We start from the raw sequence: 18,318 nt of genomic DNA, 5'->3' as shown, positions 1-18,318 counted from the left end.
CTGGGCCCTCGCCCCGTCTGACTGGCGTCCCTGAAGAAGAGACACCAAGTCCACGAGAAGCCCCCTCTGCCGACACCTTGCTCTTGGGCTTGGAGGCTTGAGCCTTGGCAAGAGGGGCGTCTGTTTAAGCCCCGGTGTGCGGGGCTTCACTCCAGTGGCCATTCTCCCTCCTCGGGGCAGGCTCCCTGAGAAGCAGCCACAAGACTGAGTTTATGGAAACTCCAGGCTGGAATGCCTTTGCTAGGAACCTTGTCAAGAAGGCGAGGGACTTCACCAAAGGACTAGTCTCGTGTGACAAAAAAGATACTAAATAGGGGCGCCTGGGGGGCTCGTAGGTGGAGTGTCTCTGACTTGATCTCAGCTCACGTCTTGATCTCAGGGTTGTGAGTTCAGGCCCCGCTGTCGGGCTCCACCCTGGGTGTGGAGCTTACTTTAAAAGGAAAAAAAAAACAAAAACTAAATACCTAAAATGCCAGACATCAGAAAAGAGGGTCTGTTTTAAGCCCCAGAACATTTCTGTGGATCACTTTGCCGCAGGCTTGCTCCCGATAAAACACAGTCCTCATTCTCAGCTGTTCCAGGTTAGAACTGGTGTCATGATCCAGAAAGGGAACAGCAGCTTTTGAAGAAACGTCTTTGCTCCTCATTCCAGTGTCAAGTTCAAAGGCTTAGAATCAGGATGTTAGAAGCAGGGAAAGGGGCCTCAGAGATGACGTCCAAGTCTCTTTTTACTCGTGAGGGGACAGTCCCAGCCCTTCTGAACCTACATTAGAACTTGGGCACCCGTGTCCAGTCAAGCCCCAGCGTGTTCCCCTGCCATGGGGGGGCTCACAGTGACCCTAGGAATCCAACCAAACGTGGGGGTGTCATGTGCTGGGCGGGCAGCCTTTCAATCATGAATTCGGGGAAATCAAAATCGAGGCTGCCTCTCAACAAAGCTATCACTTGGGTGACTTAGGGTGCTTGCGCTGGACTTTCCACGGAGTTAAATTTTTAGAAATGTCCATTGTTTATTTGAAAATTCTTAAGAGTCGTGCGCGTGCGGGAAGCACGGAAGTATTTAATGCATCCGGCTGTCCACGAGGTGGCCGATCACCTGAGGTCTAGGCGCCGAGATTCGCTGAACCACCCGCTGGGTCCGTCCGCAGTAAAACACCCATGAGTTGGGAGGCTAATCTGAACCCAGTAAGGTGATTTGAAGTTGCAAATGCACTGACATATTTAAAATATTTAATTTTATTAATCAACAAGTTAATAATTATTAATATAATATAAATGTTTTATATAAATATATTTTATATATAAATTTATATAAAATAAATATAAATATAAAATATATAAAATATTAATAATTTTGATTAATTTAATTAAAATATTTTAAAATATTTCTTACTGCTTTTAAATGTGTGAGTAAACAATGAAACTTCTCAAATCATCCATGATCCCTCAAATAACGTCTTCTTTTTTCATACAGTACAATTTAAATCTTGTGTGAGAGCTACCTTTAAAAGAGCAGTCACCACCCATTTTTTATTCCTTAACACCTCTAGAACTTAGGTCATCATTTGCTATTCATTTTTAAAATGTATTTTAAAGGTGATTGGTTCTTCCACAATTACACTATATTCTCGGTAAAGAAAATTTGGAATATACAGAGAAGTTGAAGGAAGTAACAATATTCGGATGCATTTCCCTTGAATCATCATTTTAAAATCTCTCCTTACGCCAGAAACTCCCAAGTGTATCCCTTTATAAAGTGAGGCAGGACACAGCCAGCTCCAGCCCCTCTTGCCCATTGCCCCCTCTCCCCCCCACCCCATGGGCACCTGCTGCTTAGTGTTGAGTGGTCGTCTTCCCAGAGCCCCCAGGGTCCAGTCGGGCTCAAGTTCTTATTTGTTTTATTACTGAGTTTGGTAAATATTGAAATTGGCCCAGTATTTCCGCCAAGGTGAGGTGGTGGATTAGCTAGGGAAAAAATAGTTTTCAGGGCGATCTTCACTCTCAGAGCTCCCAACCCCCCCCCCCCACGCACACACGCACAGGTAGGTGTGCGGTGTGCACACAGCCTGGGTACTCAACCATAAGCGTGGCACCGTTGCCCCTCAGGCACACGTTGCACTAAAACCAACCCGGGTTTCAGTACTGACAATGCGGGGGCGCCTGCGTGGCTCAGTCAGTTAAGTATCTGCCTTCGGCTCAGGTCATGATCCCCGGGTCCTGGGATCGAGCCCCGTGCCGGGCTCTCCGCTCAACAGGAGCGTGCTTCTCCCTCTGCCTCTGCCCCTCCCCTTGCTAGTGCTCTCTCTCTCTCTCTCTGTCAAATAAAGAAATAAAATCTTTAAAAAAAGAAAAAACCATGCGGGCTAGGTGAACCCTGCAAGTACCTGGGAACACTACCAGCACGGCCGGTGCAGGGCCAATGGGAGGGTCCCCCCGAGAAGCCGTGCAGACACCAGCACATGCCTAGCAGGTGAGGGCTGCCGTTATTCTGGTCCCGGGGCAGGTGCCAATTTGGGGCTTGCTTGACAGATGGTGTCGACAGGTGGGTTTGGTTATAAGTGCTTCCTGCCCTCCCTCGGTCACTGCTCCGCTTCAGCCTGCCTGGGGGATGCTGACTTCTGACAGGCTCCTGCCCGTTCTGCCCCCCACACCCCCATCCCGACACACACCTAAGCCTGGAACTGTGGTCCTGTTGCCTTCATGAAACGTTCACACCTGCTTGCTTAAATGGCATTCGAATTTAGAGACAAGTTTCTTGAAAGACACCGTAGGGTTCGAACCAGAAACCTGGGGCATTTGGTCTTGACACAGGAACACCAGGGCACGATCGTATGGAAAGAGCCAGCAGCCCTATGGGGTTCCTTCTCTAGGGCCAGTAGGCGCAGAGGCCCCATGAAGCCCCCTTATCTTTAGTGCGGCAGACAGACTATAAACAGATATGTTCAATGGCATCAGACTGTTGTGAAGAAACAAAGGTTTGGAGAGTGATGGGGACGATGGGCATTAATTGGTCAAGGGAGTGTCCTTCGGGAGTGACCATCTGAAACCGTGTGAGTGAGTCCCGTGAGTATCTTGGGGGGTGGGGGGATCTTCCAGGACCAGGACCCTGACCCCAGAGTGTGCTTGGCAAGCACGAGCAGCAAGGAGCCCAGAGCCACAGGAGCTCCCTGAGTTGGGGAGAATGGGAGGTAGAGGCTGGAGAAGGGGCCGGGGGTCACATCCTGTGCACGGCCAGGACTCTGGCTCTACTGTGAGCCTGGGGGCCGGGGGGAGCCCTGGAAGGACCGAGAGCAAGAGCCTGGCCTGACCCACTCCTGCAGGGCCCGCTGTGATTGCTGCTTTGGTTCATGGAGGAGGCAGGGTGCTAATGTCTCCCCTCATGGGGGGGGGGTGGTAAAAGTCACACAGCCTGTGTACTATTTCAGGAGAAATCCCTGGCCATTTAACAAAAAAAAAAAACAAAAACAAAAAAAATGAATTTTCTTTTTTCTTTTTATCGTGGAAATTTTAAAACATAATCAAAGCACAGAATAGTTTAGTGACCTTGGTATGCCCATCTCCGTGTGGCCGATCTTGTTTCATCTAAACCTGCACCCACTCCCACCCACCCCAATCCCACAAGTGTACTCCTCCCTGAAAGATACCAGCTCTCTCTTCTCAAAACAAAGTCACAATCCCATCATGACCTCAAACAAGCTGTGTGTTTTGTTTTTCACTTAATACTAGCAAATACCCAATCAGGTTTACCACTGGATCCTTTGCTGAAAGGAGCCACGACACCGTTCATCCTGGAGGCGTGTTCTGTCCGTGTGGCACATGGGACTCTGTGTCCATGTCTGCATTCAGCCTCAGACGAGCCCCGCAAGCCCCTGCAAGCCTCTCCGCCGTTCCCACTCAGGAGTGGCGGTATTTGGGCTGGACCAGATAAGAAAGACCTCCACCCCCATCTTAGTTGTTTTGTTTGTACGACGGGAATAACTGTGAGCACGAAGTGAGGTGCTGTGAGAACAGGGAAGACTAGCAGACAGTCATCGCCGGGAGCTGGGCGGTTATTGATTGCAAAGTGCAAGGGGACAGCTCGATCCCATATCTAAAATGTACTAAGCTATAAACTTAAGTTGTAGGCATTTAGCTGCACACAATCTACAGTTTAAAACGTGGAGGGAGGGAGGGAGGGAGGGAGAGTTCCCGTGAAGGTAGGCTCAAGAGAAAACCGTGATGCAGAGAAGTGGCTCCCTGTCACAGGGACGGTGACACAAGCTGACGGCTAGCGCCAGGCGGCCAGGGGGCGGTGGACTGAACAGAGACCACGTGGAAGGTGAAGCCCCCCGCGAGCTTCAGCAAACCCAGAGGAGCAATGTCAGAGCAGGGCCGGGACCCCGTGGGCAGGCAGGCAGGGCCACCGCGCTGTGCACGTACACGCAGTGTCATTGCCCTCCTGCCACCAACGGTACGAGAAGGAGCTCGGTGACTCCCCCCACCCACCCCGAGCTAGCAGAGAGGCAGAGAAACTTGCCCAGAGGCTTCTGGAGGCTCTCTGGGCCCAGGACACAGCAGGAGCAAGCGGAAGGAGGGAGCAGGCATGTTCCTTGCTGGCTGCCACCCTGAGCAGCGGCTGGCCGTGTCAGTCAAGCCGGGAGCCGCTCTGATGATTCCCGTGCCGGTCAAGTCCCTTTTTAGGGACTAACCCAGGGACACTGCCCTTATACTTGAGCCATCTCAAGTATTCTTGGGCGGGTCTGCAGTTGGCAGCCCGTTATCCGTTTTCCACTGAAGATGGCGCCAGGGCGAGGGGCCAAGCTGAGCTCTGCAGACGTGGGAGGGCCCCCGGTCTCAAGAAGTGGCACCAAGAGCCTTGGGCTCTGCATCAGCTGGGCGGACAGGTCCCGGTGGTGGCCTTGAGGCTGCTCTGCTGTCATGCTGTTGGCTGTGGCACGGACCGTCCGGCACGTCCTCATCGTGGAGGGGAGAAAGGAACTCGTCGGCAAGTCTGCAGCAAAACCAATGCTAGAACCGCCTGTCCAGCCTTCTGCCCACGCGTGGCCCCAGGGGCCAGCAGCGTCGCACCACCTGGGGGCTTTCTAGAAACGCAGGGTCTTGGCTCCATCCCAGACTCTGAACCAGAATCTGCATTTTAACAAGATCCCCGAGTGATTCCTACACACGTGAAGGTCTGAGAACAGCGCTCCGTGGCACGTTGACTTCGGAGCCTACTAACTTCTCCCCGGCGGGGAAGAGAGAAAGTAAAAAATAATAAAGTAATTCATCTTCCCCCTGCCAGGAAGCTCTTTCTTTAATTAATTTGGCTTCGGTGGAACACATCACTTGAAAGTATCTCTCAAGTAAACAAATTCCATTTTCTGGTGATGGTTTGATCGCTCCATTTTTCAAATTTTAATCAAAGACATAGATCACTCCCTGTCAGAACTTCTCCTCAGTGCAGGATGCCAAGGGTTTCGCGGTTGATAGAATTACAGCAAAAAGCAGAGAGAGATGCTGTTTGGTTAACCGGGGAGGCCTTATCAGGGCAAAATGCAGTATTTCCACTGGGGCCTTTTGGAGCATTGGGCTGAAACAAGACTGAGGACCGTTTGCCCTCCGGTCGGCCTGAGGCTGACGAGCGTAGCTGATGTAATTAGGTGGGACTGGGAGAGGCTGAAACTGCCTGTCTCCTGGTCAGCTCAGGCTCTGGTAAGACTCTTAGTTAGAGAAGACAGTGGAGCCACGGGGCCTGCAAGGATCACCTTTCCTTCTCAACAGGGGGCGGCGTTTAGTGTATCATTTGGGTATATACACACGACATACATCTCACCTCTGTATCGCAATAAACCTTACTTTAAAAAATTGCAATGGCATTTTTGGGGAGCTCAACAAAAAGATTCAGAAATCAATCCGGAAAAAAATGTGAAGAATAGTTATAGGAAAGATACAAGGAAATACAAGAAGGGAGTAAAAATAAGAGCAAGGAGAAAGGACTTGCCTTACCACTATTAAAATATATTGCTGTGCCCCAAGTTTTTAAAAACTATACTATGTACACGGCATTTACCAGATCGAATCGCAAATGGAAGTATGGAAACAGAGACACGTTTTGCAAAACTCCCTAACAAAGGTGGTATATTGGATTGGTGAAGATTACTAACAATTAGTATCGGGACTCAGTGAACTTAATGAAATGAGAAAAGGGAGATAGTTATTCTATACCCTCCATTCAAATGGACGTGGGTAGATTAAGGATTTAGGTATAAAAAAATAATAAAAGCACTAGCAGGAAATACGTGTGAATAGTTACCCTACTGCGGGTAGGTTTGCCCCAGGGGTCATGGCGCACGTCCTGCCCACACACGCCTAATGGCAGCAGTGGCCCGTCTCCTGTACCACGTGGTCACAGCCACCGCAGCCCAGAGTCGGCGGTTCACAGGCTGGACCGCTCCGCTCCTCCCTCAGGAACATGAACAGAGGAAGGCTGAGCTGGTCGGCAATGGGAGCTGCCACAAGGCTGTGGTGAAGACAGACCCAGCCAGGCCACAGGGAGATGCCCTGAGCCACTGAGCCACGTGCACACGCATCATGCACAGCGGTGAGCAGAGTCCGGGCAGAGCAAGGAGCAGGCAGACGGAGACAAGCAGGGACCCCAACGGAGAGATTTCCTCCAACCTTTTTGATTCACAATTTTTTTAAACAAAAAATGTGACAAGCACCCTCCAACATACACGCATTTATTATTTATAAATTATCTACGCATACCACTGCATGAATATGCAAGTGGTTGCCAGGTGTAGCACATTAACCAAAACAAAACAAAAAAAAACAAAAAAAACAGAAAAATGAAAGGCTGAAATAGCAAATAAATAATATTTTTAGCCTGGGTGATATATACATGGGTAATTATTTTATTACTCTATAAACTGCACATGTCCATGTTTGTATATCTCAGATATGTTTGCTCTATTTTCCTATAAAAATTTAACACATATAGACATCTAAGTAGAGGGGCTAATATCTTCTTCCCACATTCCACTGCTTCACTGCTTCGTGTGCTCCTGACTCTGGAGACCCGCGCTTTGGAATGCCTGGGGTTTCCTGTTTTAGGTTGACTCTCTGCTTGTTCTTACAACGCCCGCCCTCCCCATCCCACCTCCTTTCTCTGGAGGTTCTGAATGAGTCCCTGTTTTTTGCAAGCATACAAAGGCCAACTAAGATAGTAGAGAAAGCTTTTGTAAATATGACTCTAAGCAGAAAGCACAGAGTAAGTCACTGTTGGGCTTGATCAGAAATAGATGTAACAAAGAGTGACCATCACTAATATATAAGGAATATTTACGGATCCCTAAGGAAATAGAAGATAACATCCCAAGGGAAAGCTGAGCAAGGGACATAAACAGGCAGCTCAGGAAAGGAGAATACCAAATAGTTAATAGCCATACCCCCCCCAAAAAAAAAAAAGCATTACTAGTGATCAAACAATGTATATTTAAGGAGTGGAATTTCTGTCTCTCGGGATGACAAAATGCTAAGAAGAACGTTACTCGCTGAGAGTGAAGGTATGGAGAAATGGACCCTTCCGTGGAACCGGGGGAATATAACGTGTGGCAGGCTCTCTGGATGGCAATTTTTCTTTGTATAGCAAGACTGCTAGTCCATCTATATGCATTTATCCACGGAAAGAACCGTAGATAACGCACAAAGATTTCGTCACTGCAACATTTTTGTAACGGTAGACAATGGAACGTGTAAATAACAGAAAGTAACCTAGGAGACCAGCTCTAGGGGATCTTAAGGTGCCCAGCCACAGGGGATAAATAAACCATGGTCCATTCTGAAGGGAAGCACCAGGAACCATTGAAAGGGAGCAGCTGATTAATGTTTAATGAAACGGAAAGACATCCAATATATACTTTAAGTGACTAAGTAAGCTCCAAAAGCTTGCTCTCATTTTTTGTATAAACCCAAAACATGCATACCAAAGTGATATTAACAATGATGATATTAGGGATTATTTTTATTTTCTTTTTTTTCAGGATCTATTTCCTAAACCCCCCTAAACAAACGTATTTTAATTTCGTAATAAGAAAGTGATCTTTAGGAAAAATATCCTAGTCTCAGGAAGATAAATAGTCTATCCCCGTGTCAATTTTAGTCAAATAGTCATTGCTTCCTCGAAGACAATTCCAAGGATTATGAAGCTGTGGCCGGGCTCAGATGGTGCGTGCTGTGATCCACTAATGATGTCTGCGGGGATTGTGGGAAGAGGAAGTAGCTTCCTCGACCTAGTACCCTCCAGCCATGACACAGAAACGCTGGAGTTTAGCGATGTGGCCTTGGGTTTTGGCTTGCTTTTGACTGGGGAGAGACATGGCCAGAGTCATGTTCCCAGTTCCAGCCCAGGGAGGTCTAGGAAGGAAACGCTCTTGGTAACTCACCATCATGGACACTTGGTACGTGGAGAAAGACAACCCAGCTGCCTCCCGCAAGCCACGTACGTGCTTTGAGGATACAGACAACGCCCTCAACCAAGTGGATCTCTCTGGTGCTTCAAATCACAGAAGCAAAAGATAGCAGGGCTAAAGAGAATGCAAGGGGTCATTTGCTTCGACTCCATACTTTTTTCTTTTCACAGAAGAGGAAACCCAGGAGCAAATAGTTTAGACATTTTGATTTGTATAGGCGAAAAGTTATTCCTCCCAGAATCCTGAAGGGTGCCATCAGGACCTTGTTGGAGCAGTAGGATAGCTTGGCATGGCAGGCTCCAAGCAAGGAAACCCAAATATTCCTCACTGAGTCATAGTTTCCACATCAATTAAGTGGGGATAATTCCACCTGCTCTGTCTACCCTCCCCCCCCCAACCCAGGGATTGCTGTGAGGCTCAGATGAGATAAGGAACAAATGAGAGAAACATTTGCAATATACACAAGAGATTACCAAAATCTTTGACATATGAAAGTTCTTAAAATAGAAGAATATTAACCTCTCAAGAAGAAAAAGACAAAAGACATGAAGACTATTTATAGAAGAACTACGAATGGGGCGCCTGGGTGGCTCAGTCGTTAAGCGTCTGCCTTCGGCTCAGGGCATGATCCCGGCGTTATGGGATTGAGCCCCGCATCAGGCTTCTCCACTGGGAGCCTGCGTCTTCCTCTCCCACTCCCCCTGCTTGTGTTCCCTCTCTCGCTGCCTATCTGTCGCTCTCTGTCAAATAAATAAAATCTTTAAAAAAAAAAAAAAGAAGAAGAAGAAGAAGAACTACAAATGACCAAAAGCATATGAGGTCCAACCTTGCTCATAATAGAAGAAAAACACACCAAGACATCAGGAAGTTACACGTTTTGCCTATAAAACTGGCACAGAATAGAGCAATGATGCCCAGAGTTGGCAAATAGGTGGGGAAATAACCTTTACATGGCGGGGGGTGGACAGTAAGTAGATGTGACCCTTCGGGATCAAGGATGTTCGTCACTATGGTATTTTTATAAGTGGGATTTATTAAATAAATTACGGTACACCTACATAATGGAATTGTATGGCACCATTACAAATGATGACACAAACCCGGAGTTCCTGACACAGAAGGATGTCCACAACAACATCGTGTAAAAATGAAGTTGATTGTAATACATTTTTGCATGATATCATCTGAATTTTACAGGGAGCATATGCTGCTTTAATAAAAAAAAAATAGGTACACATCTCCCTGTTTATTTTGAAAGGACAAATATGGATATGCACATAAAAATATTTGGAAGTAATATATAATACTAATGGTTGTTAGTCTCAGTGGGGAAACTACGATCTACCGTCATTGTCTTATATTTTCCTATAAAAGTTTAAACATGCATATGAACGTTGACTTTATTATCAGAAAACCACCTTGGCAAAGGGAAACTTTTCCCACAAGGTCTGGTTGCTACCTCGTTTCTAAATGAACTCTTCACTCACTGTCACTCCCAGTTTCCTGAGGACCCCAGAACCTGCCTTCGTAGAACAAATTATTCTGCTAGAGAGATGGTCCCTGGCCTGGAGGACTCATGCTTCTGGCTGGAGCCTCCCGCATCACGACAGTCACATCTTCACACCTAAGAAAATTCACAATAATTTTGTATCTCATATCTAATATCCAACTTATGCTCAGATTTCCTCAGTTTGTCCCCAAAATGCCTTTCCAGATGGTTCCAGATTGTTCTTTCTTCCCTCTCTCCCAACCTTTGTTTCTTTTCTTCAATCTAGGATCTCACCAAGGTTCACGAGCTGCATCTGGTTCTATCTCCGTGGTCTCTTTTAAGCTAACCCTGATTTAAAAGACAATAACAATGGCTCATTTTGAACTATCTTGGCCAATTTTTTTTTTCTTGTGGAATGTCTCGCATTCTGCATCTGACTGACGGCTTCTTCTCCATGGCATCACTCATCTGTTCCTCTCTCTACTTTCTGAAGGCGTGACGCAGTGCCGGAGGCTTGATTAGATTCGGGTTGGTAGACGGTATTTATAGTGCATCCTGGATCCCCTTGTTGGGACGCCAAGTTGTCCTGGCAGGATGTGATTCCTGGTGCTATGTTCCATCGCCTGGTTAGGGTGGCCACTATCCTTCTCCCTGACGCCTTCACCCAGTGCTTTTAGTAGCACTAATGATCCTTGCTTGGACCAATTATAATGGTGGTGGCAAAATGATGCTATTTCTCATTTTCTCATTCCGTCTGGTCTGTTAGTGGCATTCTTCTGTGAATGCCCAACCCTCCCCCGTCCTACCTTAGGACTCACGGATTATTTCCTGTTCAATCTGTTGATATTCAAATAAAGTCATCATTCTTCCAGATACTCCAATCGATTCATACTAATAGGTCCAATTCAAATTAACATCACTAGATTTTTCTCACCTTCTCTTATACTTGTGTCTTTTTCTCTTAGAGTGAAATCTTGGTTTCTCATAAAGTATTTTATGAATATTTTATAATCTAGTTATTTGCATTATCCAAAAATGTATAAATTGTTTTGAATTGTAATCCAGTATTACAATTAATAATAAGCCTACTGAGAATTCCCAATTTCTTTGCAGTTCTTTTCATGCTTTGAATACATCTCTCTAAGAATGTACAGAGTATTTTTCAGAATTGGCAGGAATTAAGATTTTTCCATGTGTGGGTTGCTATGAATTCATATACATTAGGTTTATTTGTTTTGTTTCTATTCAATTTTGGGAATTGCTTTTTTCCTTCCTTTTTAATTTAGATTGATTTTTGAATATATAAACCCCTGTCATGGCTCAAGAGTCGAAATCATATAAAGAGGCACGGGTGTCATGATTCCTATCCCCCTCAATAGTAGCCATTTTTATTAGCGTCTCGTTGTCTCCTTCTTCTGTTCCCTTTTGCAAAAATGAGCAAATACATATAGATATTCTTCTATCTCCTTTCTATACACATTGTTCTGGACCTTTCCTTTTTCACTTACAGTGTATCCTGGAAATTACTCCCTATCAGTTCATAGAGATCTTTCTAATTTTCTTTATGGCTGCAGAGCCAGGGATCCAGAGTCTCTCATGTGGGTTTAGCATAATTTAATCAGTAAGCATCCTACCGATAAATCCTTGGGCTACTTTCAGTCTTTTACTGTTACATATGGTGCCACAATAAATAATCTGGCGTTTACAACGTTTTACTATTTGTGGACTCTATCTTCAGGGTGGATTCCTAGACATGGTTCTGCTGGGCCAAAGGGAACCTGCATATTTAATGTTGTGAATCTTCGAAAATTCTCCTCCATGGCAGGTGCCCACTTTTCCACCCACCAGAAAAGCCCGGGAGTGCCTGTTCCATCGCAGCTCATCAAGGGAATCTGTTGCCCCCCCATTGGATTTTCTCCACTCTCACTGGTAAGAAAGTGCGATTTTCATATAAACTACAGACAGACGTTTTTTCCTATCTTTAAATGCCACATGCGTACTTTTCCTGTGAATTGCCTGCTTGTTTGTTTGCCATTTGTTTCTGAAGAGTTTTTTTTCTAATTTCTTTTCTTCCCAACTTTTAAGAATTCATATATTAAGGAGATGGGCCCTGTGCGATTTGAATTGCAAATATTTTCTCCCAGTTTGTCATTTGTCTTTTTTAAATTATTATTTATTTGTCATTTGTCTTTGACTCTGCTAATTTTTTTTTTTTTCATTGTATAAACCTGGGGCCCTCGATAGGCATTTATTACGTTTCCTCCAGTGAATAATTTTTTGTCTTTTGACTCACCAAGCTTTAACTGCTATGAGGCTGAAGCTCTGTACGTTTTTATTTTACCGCTCTGGATCCTGAGGCATGGTAGGCCTTCCCCATTCCCGGACTGGGAAGGATGTTTGCTCATGAGTTTGTGGTGCCTGCTTCATCTTTACGTTCGGACCTCATACACCTGTTACTTCATCTGGTGGGTGCGATGAGGTGTGGATCTTTTTCCAAATGGCCTCAAACTCTATTATTAGAGACCCCATCTTTCCTCCACTGACTCGAGATGCCGCCTTCATCCTAAAGCACATTTTCATATAAACCTGGGCCTTTCTCTGACTTTTCTACGATGCTCCTTTGGTCCGTCTGCCTCTTCAGGCACCAAGATGACGGTCTTCGACAAGTAGACTTTACCGTGTATGTTTTAGTATCTGGTAGAATGTCCTGCCTGTGACGTCTCTTCTCAGGGTTGTGCATACATGGAATCTAGCATTAACTATCTAGCTCCAGAAAAAAAAAAATTGTTGGTATTTGTATCGGGATTGCCCTGGATTTATACATTAATGTGGGCATAATCGGCATCTTTGTGATGTTGACTCATCCTATCCAGTAGCAAGGAAAATCCACTTTTGCATCTTTCGCTAGTACGGCAAGGCTTTGGCACATATCTCGTTAAGTTTACGCTCCAGCATCTTGTCTTTGTTGCCATGGGCTCTCTCCTGCAATACGACGTCATGTCTTCCAATTGGTTATGCAGAGTTTCGGGGTTTGTTTTTTTTTAACAGCTCCTCGGGTAACTCCAAGGTATAGCTAAATTTGAAAACCACGATCTTAAAATGAAAATTCACTGTTACCCTTCTATTCAAAGGTTATGCCTTTGGGACGCCTGCTTGGCTCAGTAAGTTCAGCCTCTGTCTCTTGATTTCGGCTCAGGTCATGATCTCAGGGTTGTGAGATCAAGCCCCACATTGGGCTCTGCGCTCGGTAGTGTCTGCTTGAGATTCTCTCTCTGCCCCTCCCCCCCTGCTAGAAAGAAAGAAAGAAAGAAAGAAAGAAAGAAAGAAAGAAAGAAAGCAGTATTTAAAACAAAAAAAAAGGTTATGCTTTAAATTTTAACCAACTGCCACCGCCCAAACTGGCCACCTTTCTTCCAGGTTCTCTGTTGTCTGCCACTTGTCCTCCTTGTCTTCCTAGTGGTAAGCTCCTGGGGGGTCTCTGACCTTTGGCTCCATGCCCCGCATGCGGCCTGGGGACCGGTTTACTTGCTTCCTTCTCTATGGCGTTGTTCTGACCCGTGCGTTACTGCTCATTCCTGTCCCCAAATCCCCTGGCAAGGCCCCGGGCCATGCCTGTGCCTTCCCTTGGAATGCCCATCTTCTCCTAACCAGCTCGAGCTCGAGGCATTCTTCCCTGCTTCAGTCATGCTCCGCGCTCCCAACCACACGGACCCATCAATCACCTGCATCTAAAGCAGGCTTGGGACATGAGCAGGGCGGCCCCGCTGCAGGTACGGGACTCACCCCCTCTCTCGCTCATCTCTGTAGGTTCTCTCCTTACGCTTGCAGTGTGGGGGCCGCTCCTCACCTCACCTTTGAGCACCTGCTCCCGCTTTCCCGCAGGGATTCAGGGTTGACATTTCAAGCAGTTTGCTCTGGTCGACTTCACAGACTCCTGGCTCACGTCCTCATTCCTGACCCATCCATTCCCTGAGCTCCTGCCACGCACCGTGAGGTGGCTCATACACAGCACAGCTTTGACCTCAAACCCAGCAGCATCGTGGTCCTGTGTGTTCCTTTACTCGGCTTTGAACTTAGCTGTACATTTGCTGTTTTTCATAACGGAAAGTTGGGAAGAGTGGGTGTTTGTTGAATTGGATTAAAAGACAGCTATGGGCCCTCTCTGCTTGAATTTCTGCCTGGGGCTCCGGGCACTGGCGCAGACCCCCACCCTTCACCCCAGTGCCAGGAGCGGTCTTGGCTTAGCATACGCAAGTGCCTTGATTGCAGTGACACCTAATACCCCTCACAGCGGGACATGGAGAAGATCCTTGATCTAGGAGGCATCTGCTCTCATGCTCTGGCAGAGAGCGGGCCTGCCAGCGCCACTGTGAAGCTGGAGAAGCTGGAGCCCCGTGTCCCCTCGCACAGGGGGACATCAAACAGAAGCAGAGGGGGCCAGCTCTGGAGGAAGCGGCCGGGCTCTGCAGAGGGGAGTCCGGCAGCTCTCCTTTACTGCCTCCCCAGCCAGACAGCATTCTTGAGACACCATACAGTTTTGTCTCCAACTGCGAGACAGTTGGAGGAATCCAGGAATAAAGGCAGCTCTCTGCCCTGGCTGTGGGGATTAACTCTAGCCGGGTGACGGCTGAAGGAACAAGGGTGCCTCCTGTTCCCAAAAAGGTGGCTAATAATATACTGATAAGTCATCTGTCCCTCCCGATTGGAGGACAGATTCCACACCAGCAGAGCATTAGCTTAGCCCCTGAAAGCCAGCCGCCCCTTCATGCGGTGACAGGTTGTCTCCTTTAAGGTTCCTCTCTCTTCGGACATCTTTTTAAAATATTCATATTATATATGTCCTTTTCCCCCTCTTCATCTCAATAAACAGTCGCTATAATTTACTCCGGGTCATCAAGAAAACCAGTCGCTCTGTCCTGCGACACAAGGAAGTCTTCGGATGAGACGATTTAAACGTCTACGATGTGCCCTACACACGCCTGGCTCGGTGTGTCTGACAGTTTCAGATCCCGCTGAATGCACACACGTAGTCTGGGAGGCAGCTACCTTGTCCCCATTTTACAGGTGGGAACACAGACGCTCCGGGAAGTAAGGCCCAAGCCCACCCCCCCAAGCAATTTACAAGGGATTCTTCCCTCTCCTGAAGATACGTTTTCAGAGAACCAGATCTTTTGATTCCTGATGTCTAGTTTTTAAGCTGTATTTCGCTTTGAAGGTTGTTCTTGTCCTTTCTTCTGTCTTCCTGGGGGTTTCTTTTGGAGAGCAGAATCCATCCCCACCTGGGATCCTCTCCCTTCGGGCCTTGGGTGAGCCCCTGGCCCCTCCTTCCATGTCCTCACATGCAGACGGGGCTTGGTTAGCAAATGGCCTGTCCAGCCATTCAGGTGACACTCCAGACCCTATAATCACGAATGTGATGGAGAGAAGGGAGAGAGGCTGGTGATTCTGGAGAAACGGGGGTCGGACGCCATTGACATTTCAGAGCTGGTGTCGAGCGTGGCCATGTGACAAGTGCTCTTTTACAAGGCACTCAAAGGAATTCTGTACCGAATATGTGCCCTCCATTTCCTGGGTGTGGATATGGTTGGACAGAGAGATGGGCACACGGGTTCCACAAAGTCCCTCCCAACCACTCTCAGTGCTTGAGAAGGAACGGCAAGGACCACCCCAGCACGGCCTGCCCTCCCTACCCACGACCAGAGGCAGCCGGGGCCCCTCTCACTGGTGCTTGGCCCCTTGTGCTTGCTAACACCCCTGCTCCCAGGGGACACGGTCCTAACCAGGCCTCCCGAGGAGATGGCCAGCTGACAGCATAGGGATTTGGACTGACGTGTCACCGAGCAGGCAGGACAGGCTCCAGCAAGACCACTGTATTTTGGAGCATGGACGGAGACCAGGAGCACCAGTTCTCCCTCCCTGCATGAGGAGGGAGTCCTAGTCCAAACTGGAAGAGAAGGAGCAGGGAAAAGGGTGCCTGGGTGGCTCCATCAGTTAAGCGTCTGTCCTCAGCTCAGGGCATGATCCCAGAGTCCTAGGACTGAGTCCCACATCCAGCTCCTGGCTCAGCGGAGAGTCTGCTTCTCCCTCTGCCTTCCCCCTTCCCCGCCCCCAGGCTTGGCTCTCTCTCACTATCTCTCTCTCTCTCAAATAACTAAATAAATAGAATCTTTAAGAGAAAGAGGAAGAAGGAGGAGGAGGAGGAGGAGGAGAGCGGGGAAACACAGCCATCCCAGCAGGCTGGAGGGGCAGGCAGGCAGGGTAGCAACTTTCTGCCCTGGCAACCACTCACAAATACGTTACTATCCATCTGAAATTGCCTGAATTTTGAAAACAACGGACTCATCATTTAGAGTATAAACTATTCCGAGTAAGGCTACATTTCATTTTCTTTGTACCTTCTTGAAGTGCCCCACGCACGGACCAGCATCCAGTGGGTGTTTCCTTAGTGTCCCTCCATCCGGGGACTGCGGCCCCAGGGTCTCCAGTGGGAACGCTGACCCACAGGTCTGGCCACAGTTAACCACAGGATGCCCACCCGGCCACCCTCCCAAGGATGTGGCCAGGGAAAAAAAACAGGGGGAGGGAAAAGAAACAAACAAAAAGGTAGAACGAGAATGGGCAAAAGCTTCAAATCTACTCTTACTCTTGTTTTGGGGTTTTATTTTTCCAATCTCGATTTGGAAACAACCACATGGGTCAGACAGCACCCTGACCCTCCCTCTCCCTATGGGCCCCACCGCTCCCCCTTGCCCCCCACCCAGGCCGGCAGCTGGTCCTCCCTGGTTGGTAATATATCTTAATACAGCCGGCTCTCAAGCAGCTGTTGCTGAGAACACTGGCTGCCGGAATAACTCCCTGGCACTCATGTACTTGTCGGTCCTACTGGGGGTTCAAAACGGATTAAATTAATCATGACACAAATAAGACAGAAAGTTACATGGTAAACGGGGAGGAGGAGGCGGCATTATTATTATCAGTGTTGTTGTTGCTATTGTTCCTGGCACCGTTGCACGCTCACACAGCCCTGTCGTAACCCTGTGTTAGGACAACAGTCTTGCTCACCCCCCCCAGGGATTTTAACTTTTCCTCCTGGGTTGCATTCACTGTGCCGTGTGCTGGGACGGACCATGCCCTGTACCCGCGGCCCAGCTCACACTGGCTGCGAAGCCCCAGCCGCCTGCAGGATCAGGCCCTCAGCAGCCAGAAGGCTGCTCCCAGCACAGCGAGCGAGGCGGTGCCAGCCCCAAGTCCAGAGAAAGGCATCTCAAACTTCCCACTTCTGCAGCTGGAAAATGGTTATGGATCCTGCTCATTTCTATATATACCTTTCCCTTGGCAACGACCAAAAACGTGAGGAAGGAGCTCCTTCTCAGCTTGTGGTGTCGGTCACTCTCTTTCCAAATATAGAGAAGGAATGAGCCAGTGGGGTTGCCGGGGGGCCTATAAAAGCCCAGGCGGCCGCAGCCCCTCTGTAGCTCCTCTCTCCTGGGCGGAGGTAAGTCACAGCGCCCCTCTCGTGTTTTCTGTCTCTGTGCCTCGGAGGACGCTGGCTTGGTGGGGCCAGGCATGCAGTGCATGGCCCTGCCTGGCTTTGGTAAGTAAGAATCACTTAGATGTGGGGCTGGATCTCTCTGGCCCAAATGGCCATCCCCCCTCTCTGCCTCCAGCACCCCACCGAAGCAAGGGTCCTTCAGGCCCTCCTGCCCCCACCCCACTCTCCCCGTGACCTCATCTTTGGGTCCCCTCTTGGGTAAGATCTGTCTGCGTGCGCCATGGACCGCGGCCTATCCACAGTGAACTGCTGTTCTCCCTTGGCTGCTCCGATCTGAGCAGAGGGCTGGAGGGACTCCGTGCCTTCCCCTGCCCTCTCCTGGCCCCCCTGGGCTGTGTGCCTGTCCAGTGCCCCATCCTCTCAAGACCACTCTGGCTGTGCAGCAATGACCCACTGTCAGAGACTTCTGTCCACCAAAGACTAGGAGACCTCACCCTGGCTGGAACCACAAGCTTCTTACCGGGGATTCTGACCTTACTGCCTGGTTCTACATGGGAGGCACTGCCGGTCGGGGCCAGATTTGGGGGCAGCTGGGGTTTTTCCTGCCTTAGTGGCTTACCTGTGGGTCGTGTCCCATCTGCTCCTCCAGATTGCCTCTGGGGCAAGGCTCTCCTTCAGTTATCGGCCTTGGTCCTTATGTAATGTAGTTATCCCATCAAAGGCTGTCTCGAAGCTGCACCGGACACTCCCCTGTATCCTGACTCTGCCTTTTGCATATTTATTGCAGGTCTGGTTTTTCCACGGCTGCTGTTTTGTGCTGCCATCCTGCCGGTGTGACCATTCAGGTGAGAAAGCAGAGCAGGTCCCTGGGCTGTTGGAAGTCTCCA

This window comes from Ursus maritimus, unplaced genomic scaffold, assembly GCF_017311325.1.
Source record: "Ursus maritimus isolate PB19 unplaced genomic scaffold, ASM1731132v1 scaffold_14, whole genome shotgun sequence".
In the NCBI taxonomy this organism is placed as follows: domain Eukaryota; kingdom Metazoa; phylum Chordata; class Mammalia; order Carnivora; family Ursidae; genus Ursus; species Ursus maritimus.
Note: the sequence above shows the minus strand (reverse complement) of the source record.